Source organism: Canis aureus, chromosome 36, assembly GCF_053574225.1.
Source record: "Canis aureus isolate CA01 chromosome 36, VMU_Caureus_v.1.0, whole genome shotgun sequence".
In the NCBI taxonomy this organism is placed as follows: Eukaryota; Metazoa; Chordata; class Mammalia; order Carnivora; family Canidae; genus Canis; species Canis aureus.
In genome coordinates, this window is record NC_135646.1 from 22,205,401 (window position 1) to 22,216,271 (window position 10,871).

A 10,871-nucleotide genomic window follows, 5' to 3' on the forward strand; every position below is an offset into this window, starting at 1 on the left:
ATGGACCAACACCAGCCCTCTTGGTTGTCCTCCTCATGTTCAAGGAAGAGATTCACTCAGAAAATAATTTCAGGGCTTCTCTTTCCCCCTTCCCTCCTGTGGGTTTCTTTCCAAGGGGATGGATTCCTTACTGCTCCTATTCAGGAATGGGACAAGTTGAATTCCGAAAGCCTTTGGGGAGAGAGCTCCTTTCTCCAGGAGGGGGCAGTATTGGGGAAGAAACTGCATTAGTCAGGTGGCAGATGCTGGGGAAAAATTCTCTTTGGTCATCTGGAGGAGAGAAAAGGCAGTGGGAGCCTGGAAGGAACAGCCCTAAAGTCCTCGGTGGGGAAGTGGGGCAGTGGGGCAGGGGCTCTGGGTCACAGGTTGTCTGTCGTGGGGGTGAGGCATAGGTGATTGATGGGATCTCCCTCTGCCTCACCTTTTTAGTCCGAATACCGAGTTCTTTTCAATCTCTTTATTTTCCTCTAGTGCTTAATTCCTAGTGTGGCAATGACATTACACCCCACTATTTTTCCCTGGAAGGGTATCTTATTTCAGCAGCACTGTGAGTCAAACAGTCCTTTTGGGATAGGCTGAGGCTCTAATCAACAGCAACGTTTCTACGGGATGCATGGGAAAATGTATTCAGGTTGCCAAAAGGGGACTTACACATGAACTTTTGTGCACAATCCTTTCCTGATGGAGCTCTGTTCACATGAACCACAGATGAGATGACAAGACATTTCTGTTTTCCAAAAAAGTTCCATTTTGTGATTCCCTGGAAGATGTCCCAGGCCAAGGAGCTTTTTGGTTCAGGTTCCTCTGTAACAAGCTACAAAGTACTGCGTGGGATGCTTTATGGATTGGCCTGGCTATTTTATACTGTTTTTAAGCTGGTAATTTTGTAGTTTATAAAATGATCTGTAAAGTTTGGCAACTTGCAGGGACTGAAGGCTTGAGATGCTTTTCTAAGAGCACAGACATCTTATCCTGCCACTTGGGTCGTAAACCCCACAGATTCCCCTGCCCAAGGACTGCTGGATCTTCCTTTCCTCTGACTCCTTCTTCCCCACAGCCAGTGTGGGGTTCTGTGTGGGCTCTTTAAAGATGAAGGGGACTAAGCTCTGTTGAAATTGTAGCAATCGTCCAACTACTCCACACCCTCTGCCCCATGACAAGTACCCGATTATAAAAATCTCTTGATAGATTATTCAAGGCCTGGCGACCTTAGTTCCCTCCTTTGTCAGACAACGAAGACTGAATTGTGGTCTTCACCCTGGAGTTCCTACCCACACACGCTCAAGAAAGCTCTAGGTAGGCATGAAGCTCCACCAGTGGAGTTGAGTGTTTAAGAAAGCCTCCCAAATGTTTACTTATCTGAAATAAAGCTGCACAGGAAAATGAAAACATCAAATGTCTTTTGCTTTTGGCTGAAATTGTATAAACTCACCAGTTGAGACATTGGCCATACGGAGATGAGGAAGAGATGGTCCTATTTTCAGAGTTTTCGCTGTCTAGCAGGATCCTTGGTAAGTACTCAACACATGCTTGTTGAATTAAATTGAGAGCCAAGAAACACTGGAGGTGATTACATTCACGAACTCTGCTGTCCTTAAATCATCAGAACCCCCAGTTATCCCTTGTCTTGGCCGCTGCACTGGATAGGCCTGGCACTACTCAAAATGAGGCAGGTAGCCACCCACACCTTTTGTTTTGAGGTAACCTGCGAGGACGCCCCATAACCCCAGCACATCTGCTACTCTCTCTCCACAACTGACCTGAAATTCTCACCTTAGCAACATGCTTTTAGGTTAAGCCACTGTTCTCATTCAAATGCCTAAGTTACTAGGAAGAGAGGAAGGAACCTGCTGGTTCAAGCGTGTGTGTATAAGGGTGTGTATGTGTGTGTGTGAGAGAGAGAGAGACAGAGACAGAGAGAGATGTGGTGGTTATTAAAGGAAAAGGAAGAGTAGAGAGGCTGGATGCTTCTAATTTCCTCTTATTACCATTGAGCCACAGATAGTTTCCATCAGGTTATTTATTGGTATACTTGTGAGCCTTAGAAACTTGGCTTTGAGGATATAGGAAATGAAATGGCACTGGGTGATACACTTCAGTGCTACGCTCTCTAATCCGATACCACCAGCCACATGTGGCTCTTGAGCCCTTGGAATTTGGCCAGTCCAAATTGAGAAGGGCCATAAATATAAAATACTCCCTGGTATTCAAAGACTTATCATGAAAAAAAGTACATAAGACAGATGTCATTAGGAAATTTTTATATTGATTACATGTGGAAATGAAAACATTTTGGATCTATTGGGATAAATAAAATCTATTATTAAAATTATTATACCTATTTCTCTGTATTTTTTTTAAGATGGCTACTGGAAAAAATTTAATTACATAGATGGCACTGTCTTGCTATCTTGGACAGCACTACTCTAGTGGTTAAGAGGACAGACCCCACTCTGCAGGGTGCTGTATTCCAGTACATGGGCAGAGGGGCCAAAGGAAGGAGACTACAAAGGCAGCAATGTCACCAGAAGAAAAGGGTAACCTCAATGCAGGGGGAGTAGTAAGGACAGTGTATCTGCGTGGCAGCCTGGCTAAGCACCCAGGAACCCCCACCCTCTCTTTCCATCCCAGGTACTTTGAGTCAGTTGATTAAATTCCCTCCTGTTGACTCCCATGGTGGAGGAATGGAGTAGGGACCAAGTGCAGATCTCTATGGCTCTGATGAGATTTGGCTTGGGGTTAGCTTCTGGGGTGATCCTTGCACCTTCCACAACCAGGCTGTACATGCAAAATGTACATGTTAAGTTGCTGACCATGTTTGAGACAAGCTCGATGTCCCTCTCAGGCTTGGGAAGTCTAAGAATTCTATCAATTTGGTTGATTTTAAAATTTCAGATAATACATTTTATTTGTAGGAATTTGCTTTATTGTTTTTCTAAATGGACTTTGCAGATCACTGCATAGGCATTGATCTCAAAGCAGGAATAACTGGATTTTGCATAGTAGTTTACAGTTTTCAATGTCCTTTTCAGCAAATTATCACTTTTTATTGTCACAACATCTTGTGAGGCAGGCGAAGCATGTATAGATTTTCATCCATATGTTACAGCTAAGAAACCAAAAAAAAAAAAAAAAAAAAAAAAAGGTTGCCTTGACCAGCATTTGAAAGCTGTTAAATGACAGAATTAGGGATGGATCATGAACAATCTAATTGGCCACCATGGCTCCCAGTCTTTGGTGGCTTCTCCTGGTATACAGAGGGGTCACCCAAGTGGGCCAGAGCATGAGTGGCTCACAGCTTCCTGAATCCAAACAACTCTGCCCCCTTAAAGATCAGGAAAATAATATATGGGCCCAGATGTCAAGATTTGGAAGCCTGCCATTTGGGCATCCAGGGAAGGAGAAAAATTGGAGCGCTGCCTTCCACTCGGCAGGAATGCATCTGAAGTTAGTTCCCCAGCTTAATTTACTCAGGCGACCTCCGTGGTCTGAGAGGCCCAGCCAGTAGCCTCCACGCAGAGACCTTCCGAGCTGCAGACAGAGCTCCAGGGGAGGGCGCTGAGAGCCCACTGCTTCAGGGTGGTGGACTGAGGCCAGAACACACCCCCTTGCAGAGGTTGGCCAGTGGAAGAGGGGGAACGCCAAGGAAGCAAGAGCTTTCCTAGCAGTAGAGTGATGACCATGATGATGTGAACGAAAGCCAAGATACACGTGGTGGGTATGGCGTCATTTGGAAATGTTAGAAGATCTAGGACAAGGCCTCAGGGCCTCAGTTTCCACCATGTGTCTGTGTTAAGGCTGTTAGTTGTGAGGTGGCAGCCAAATGTGAGGCCGAGAAGGGAGGGAACAAGTGGGCTGGGGGGAAATAGTAGCCATGATCTCTGGGGTCAGTACCACAACTTATTTTGTTGGACTTGACCACGCTTTGGTGATATATTAACAGATGGCCATGATCGCGGACATGGTACATACTGGAAACCTAATTTCTGTCACTTACCTAGATCCCAGCAAATCATGGCACAGCCAAACTTCGAGCCATAATCATTTAACAGAGTGATGCAATTCAAGGAGGCTCAACAGATAGTCAACGCCTCTGTTTCATAATTAAGGAAAGTGAGATCCAGAGATGGAAAATTCTTTGTCAAATGTCACATAGCTAGTAGTGGCCTCATATAAGAGCTAAAGACACGGTCAGGAATACAGGTGATGGAATGAGGTTTGGCTTCAAATCTGGGCTCTAACGATTTGTTCTGTGACTTCAGGCAAGTTATTTAACTAATCTGATCTCAGTTTCCTCGTTGGATAAAAATGTATCTATCTCAAGGGTATTAAGTCAGATAATAAGTGTGAGCATTCGCATAGTGTCTGCTCATTAGAAACATCCCGTGAGCATTCAATAAATGAAAACTGATGTGATTATTAGAATTCAGCTTTTCTGACCTTCCAGCCAGAATTCATTCTTTATCCTATGAACCCTCCCCCAATCCTCCTCAGGCTTTTTGCATGCATGCCTGTGCCATTCCATATTTTTCCATTCTGTTGTGATATCCTCATGGAAGATTGTAGGAATGGTCTTAAAGGAGTTATTTGACTTCGCAATTTCTTACCAATGAGATAGGATAGCTCTAGCTGGGCTCCAGGCTGGCTAATATAACAGAATGACTCCTGAGTAGAGTGGCTTAAGCAAGATAGGAGCTTGTTTTTCTTTTATGTAACAGACCAGAGGTAGGCAATGCAGGACTAGCAGGACAGTCTGCTATCCTCAACGTGCCATCTCCTATCTGGCTTCCAAGTGACTTCTCCAGTTTTTATATTTTCTCAGGCAGACAAATGGGACCAGAAGGTACATACCAGATCCTTTCTAAATTAAGACCAAGAGTAGGGATCCCTGGGTGGCTCAGCGGTTTAGCACCTGCCTTCGGTCCAGGGTGTGATCCTGGAGTCCTGAGATCGAGGCCCACATCAGGCTCCCTGCATGGAGCCTGCTTCTCCCTCCACCTGTGTCTCTGCCTCTCTCTCTGTGTCTCTCATGAATAAATAAATAAAATATTAAAAAAAAAAAAGACCCCAAGAGTAGCCCCCATCACTTCTCTCCTTTAACTGGTCGAGTCAGTCACATGGTCACACCTAGCACCAAGGGGAGCTGGGAAACGTAGGCTTTAGCTGAGCAGGCATGTGACAGAGGAAATTGAATGATATTAGATGAAAACCTGAGGTTTGCCACAAGCTCTTTACTGTACTATCTAAAGAAGTTATTAATATAAGCTCTAATATTTCTGAAAATTTATCCATCTCACTTTTCACAGAAGACCCTAGAAAAGTCTCTACTTTCAAAAGAGTTTGGTTCTTGGATTGTGATTCAAAAGTCATTTAGAGGGATGCATGGGTGGCTCATTCAGTTGAGCATCTGCCTTCGGCCCTGGTCATGATGCTGAGGTCCTGGGATGGAGTCCTGCATGGGGCTCCCTGCTCCGCGGGGAGGCTGCTTCTCCTTCTCCCGCTGCCTGCCCTTCCCCCAGCTTGTGCCCTTTGTCAAATAAATAAATAAAATATTTTTTTAAAAAGTCATTTAGAGGTAAGGCAGTTGCTGGTGGTTATAGAAAGAGTGATAAAGGATGCCAGATGTAAAGCAGAGCCAGAAAATGAGTGGAAAACCATGGAAGCAACTGAGAAAGTGATTGCTATTGGAGAGAAAGAGAAAACAAACAAGGAAGTGGTGTGCTGCATTATGAAATATAGATGTTGCTTTGACTGTTTGGAGGTTATATTTTCTTCTCCAAAGGAGATGCCCATCTAGCACATGGCTCACCTGGAGCCCTCTACACCTGCTCAATCTGAAGAAGGCCTCAGGAGGTCAGTCCAAGAGTCTGAATTCATAAAATAATTTCTGAAAAGCTGGGAAATAGTTTCCAGTATCTTCTCAAGAGGATATTAATTTCTAGAATGTTAGCACTCTCTTGGCCTTTGGGACCACCTAAGTAGGATCAGACCATTTTGTGAGATGCTAAGTAATCCAGGCTCTGGAAGGAAATGATTGAGATGGGAAAAATCCAGGCAAAGACTCCAGTGATGATGCCCTGGGATCTGGGGCTCCTCTGGAAAGCTTCTCAGATTCAGTCTTTTCTCCCCATTCCTACTACTACTGCTCTGGACTTGGCCCTCAAGATTCTATGACAGGCTTGTTATTCTGCTACCCTTCTAATTTGTCTCCTTGCCATACATCTTTTGTTCCTCAAAGCCATCCTGCATATTGTTGTCACGATAATTCTCCAAAATCCTCTTCATTGTAAGCCTTCTTTTACCTCAGAATTTACCAAGTGAAATTATGATGATCGTTTTATATTTCTTTTTTTTTCCTTTCTTTTCTGTTGTTGTTGGGTTGAGCTGTAGTTTTTCTTACATTTACTTTTAAATATGTACACAATAAATATGTATGATTTTTATAATAATGAAAAGATAGAGTCAGTTTCCAATGTCTCAGAAGGTGAAGGGGCAATTGGGAGTGCTGTGGCTCTCATTTCTTCTTCACCAAGTCTCTTTCCTTTGGGGTAATGTATGAGACCTCCAAAAATTGTCCTACGTTAGCTACCAAACATAATTTCCTTTGACTCTCCTATGGAAGCTGTTATAGCTTCCTTATGGTAGCCAGCTTCTGCTACCGTCACACCCCGTGCCCCCAGCCCACTTAAGTCTTAGCGATCTTTCCAGATTTAATTAACATGTCACCTTCCTGGACTACTTTAATTCTTAAACTTATCATTTCTGTGACATTTTATTTTGTCCATACCTCACTCCTTATGATTCCCTTTTAGTTGTTGCCAACTCTTTTACCTGAGTGAATCTTGTCTCTTAAATGAATTCCAAGTTCTTGGAGCACAAGGGTACTCTTACAAATTCTTTGCTTTCCTCATACCATCTGGCGTAGTTCTAAACATATAATACATAATCCATTGATATATTTTTGAGAACTTTATTCACATCTTAGCTGAATGATTTAACATGTGTCAGACCATAGTGCTACCCTTCCTACAAAATATTTGAAGAAGGATTTCATAGGGAAGGTAATCATGATACAAAGGAACAGAAATCTAATGAGGGGATCTGGGGTATCAGTAACATGCTGACTGTGTGACCTTAGACAACACTACCTTTGCCCTGATTTGCCAATCACTTTCCTTGGGACTCTTGTTGGCTATTCTGACTACTACCCTGGGGAGACCATCTTATGTCCTTAGTAGATTTTGTACCTCATTGTCTATACCAATTTGCTCCCCCCCACCACTGTGGACAACTCTGTTGCTTTGCCCTAATTCCTTAGCATCAGAGGTACCCCTTTCTCTAAGAAGCAGGCCATAAATATGGTCAGTGAAGTAGTCATCACTTCTTCTCTAAGCCTGGATATCTAAATAGGCTATGCCTCTGTAGTTGTCACTCTAACATATGAACTTGTGTCATTGTATATTTGGCTATAAAATCTGATTGCTTACCCTGGTCTCCACATCTATGTGGAGTGTTGGTGGCATCTTCCCTTAATGTTAAGTAGATGATAGAACCAGATAGGAAGTCTGAGTAGCTCAGATCTACTAGTCAAACCCCACTCTTAATTAGCAATGTGATCTTGTGCCAATAACCTTTGAACTCACTTTTGGAAATGAAATGTGGATGATAATAGTGCATATCTCTGAGTTAAATGAGATAGCCCATGTAAGGTGCCTAGTAACATCCCTGGCTATTATTATAATTGTTTTCATTAATCCTTGAAATAGAAAGATAGCTGAGCAAAAGAATGTATGAACTAGTAGCTTGTCAGTGTATTTGTTGAATTGAAATGGTTCAGTGATCTGTGTTTGGGGGTTTATGATGTGCACAAAGCCTGAGCCCTTCAACCAATCCAGTTTGGTGACTATTAGCCATATTCAACCCTCTTTTCTATTCTCCCTTTCCCAGGGCTGATGCTGTCTACAGAAAACATAAAAACAAATGGCTGTTTGCAAGAGGGGAGGGAAAGAGAAAGTTAATACTTCAGGCTCCATAGGTCAGCTTTAGTTTATAATAACCCAACCCAATCCAAAGAGCCTGAGGGTTTTTGTCTTGGGAGGAGGGTTACCAGAGTGTTGGTGGCATCCTCCCTTAAGCTGCAGTAGAGAATTGATTGGTAAAAAGCAGTCAGTTTATGTTTGGTTTGTGGGAGTGAACATGGTCTGGAAGGTCATTGAAATTTTATTGTATGAATGTTTCAAACTGATGTAAATAACGAGGCTGAGCTCATAAGGGATAAAACATGGGATCAAAAGAGAGAATCAGAACAGCATCTTGGGGGTTTTCCTTCTGACATTCTCTTCCTGGGCCTCATGACTCTACATTTGAATACGTACATCTTAAATCAAAGGCAGTAGTAGGCCAGGTGTAGAAGGAGCCTGCCTAAATAAAGTGAATTTGGCTCAGTGTGTGGACTTCGAGAAACCCTCAAAAAAAAAAGAGACACAAAGCCACAAGAAGGAGAAAGTGGGTCTTTGACAGTAACTCGTACCATCTGCTCTGCTTTTGCTAAAACTGGAGAAGCAGTTGCTTTGAGGCTTGAAGTGTAATTCCCCTGTTTTCGCATTTGGTCTTGCAGGTAAATGAAGAGAATGGGTTGGCATTGCTGTTCCAGAATGCTCTGCTTTTTCACTGCCCCCTTCTGGGGCTCCTCATGCTCTCACTGTAGCTAAGAGAACATAGTCCAGATAGAAATCTGACCGCAAAGAGTACAGCATAGGTACATGTACACTGGATGGAGAACACTGCCCAACCTAGCAAGGTAGAACCATTGTCTTTCATAAAATGATTGTAACAAGGAAATGGCAATATTTCCTTGGTCATTGCCAAATAAAACAATATGGGTCCCTGGGCAAATTCAGTGCAGAGGGGTGAGAGAGATGTTTCTCAGAGTCAGCCTAAAGGGTTCTCTCCATTCGGTAGGACACCGTGTGTCCCTGCAGCAGCAAACAAAGAACAGAGGACATGGTCTCTGAGTCTCTTTTCCTGTACCCTGAGCAAACATAATGTCACACCTCAGGGACAGTATGATGAAAAGTTCCACCTGCCTGAGCATAACCCTGTATGGAAGACTTGGGAATGACCTCTGGGCAAGATAGTCTTCATAATCTCTGCCTCCCTTGCCCAGATCAGGAGCCTCTGCTGTAGGGATGGACAGAGTGCTGATGAAAATGTTCTTGAGAAATGCTTACTAAAATTCAGAAAAAAAAAAAATTTTCATTGGTTATGAAGTAATATAAGGTTCCCTCTGTTATCTTTTTTTTCTTTTAATATTTTATTTATTTACTCATGAGAGAGGCAGAGACACGGCAGAGGGAGAAGCAGGCTCCCTGTGAGGAGCCCAATGTGGGACTTGATCCCAGGACCCCGGGATCACGACCTGAGCCTAAGGCAGACGCTCAACCACTGAGCCACCCAGGTGCCCACCCTGAGTTATTTTGTCTTAAGAAATGGATCTAGGAGAATAATGCGATCCAAGCTTCAACTCCTCGTTCCCATTCAGTGATCTGCAATATGAATTGAGTCTCTCTCAATTGGATCAGCAATTCTAACATAATATAGTGAACATTTTTCAAGTTGTTCAGTTGTTGCAGGAACTGTCTTAAGCAACTTACATGTAGTATTTCGTTTACTCCTCAGTTTTATGGGATGGTTGTTGCTATTATGCCCATTTGACAGGGAAAATGAAGTTCAGAAAGGTGAGTTAACCTCCTCCAGGTTTCACTACTAGTAAGTGACAAAGGCAGAATTGACTTACCCTGTAGGCTTAAAGCTCTGAAGCACACTACTTCACCTCCCTTCCCCAATATTTACAGATTTTTAAGAATTTTTTATGGTTATTAAACTTATGACTGCAAGAAGATGAATACTATTGTTTAAATACATTTATGTGTTTATTTTTAAAAGCATTTTCTGCACCAGGTCCAAGCACACACTGGCCTAACCTCCTTAAAAGTTGTCATGGTTCTACTTTTCTCTCCATCATACTCCCACACCCAACATCTCTTTGACACCAGCCTTCTCCGAGGATCCAGCTTGGGCAGGGGCGGGAGGGGGGCATGAGTAGAGAGCTTGAAGCACACCCCTCTTCTGGAGTGGTGAGCAAGAGAAACTCGCTCCACCCTATCCTTCCTCCTACTCCCATGGGCACAAACCAAAGTCAACTCACCTTAACCAGCAGGGATTTCCTAGATGGTGGTGCTAAACCCAGAGGATTGAGCTAAAGGAAGAGAAAGCTCTGGAAGGCAAAGATGTTCCATTTTTCTTAAAGCAGGGGGAAGGAACAGGAAAGACAAAGTAGCTAATATGCAGCCGTGTTTAGGATGCATTAGAGTAAATCTTCGCTGTTACTCAATGCAGCTCGCCCATAGGGAATGCCAGGGGAGAGGAAGTCTGAGGTTTGTTTTTATTCATTTATTTTCAGCTTTGCTGTAGATACTGTTGTGTGTAGTAATTCCTAGGCAGATGTTACAATGTAGAGTTTCTCCAGGCGATTGCATTGGCATTTTTAACAGGACTCAGAGTAAAAGTCTTTCTCCTCAAAAATCTATTCAGTGATTAAGGCTGAAAGGAGCCTGGCTTTGAAATCCTCTCCTAAGAAACGAAAGACACTCAGAGCAGCCTTATTCTCTTTATTGTCCTGGGTTGGCTGTAGGCTCTGTAACCTGTCACAGGTGTAGGCCGCAGGAAGGCCGGTCCCGGGTGGGAGGTCACTCCAGCCCACAGACCACCGAGACCCCTGGTGAGATCCCCATCGAGTGCCAGTCTTCAGGAACACTGCCAAGCTGTCAGGGCCCTGGAGCAGGATTTATGGGGTTGCCTTTGGAAGCAAA

General features: G+C 43.5%; 1 protein-coding gene across 2 annotated transcripts in view; it reads left to right on the top strand.

Annotated features, from left to right (window-relative positions):
* Nucleotides 1-10,871, top strand: part of SATB2 (SATB homeobox 2) — a 289,211-nt gene that overhangs the window by 79,098 nt on the left and 199,242 nt on the right. The gene's annotated exons all lie outside the window — the stretch shown is intronic.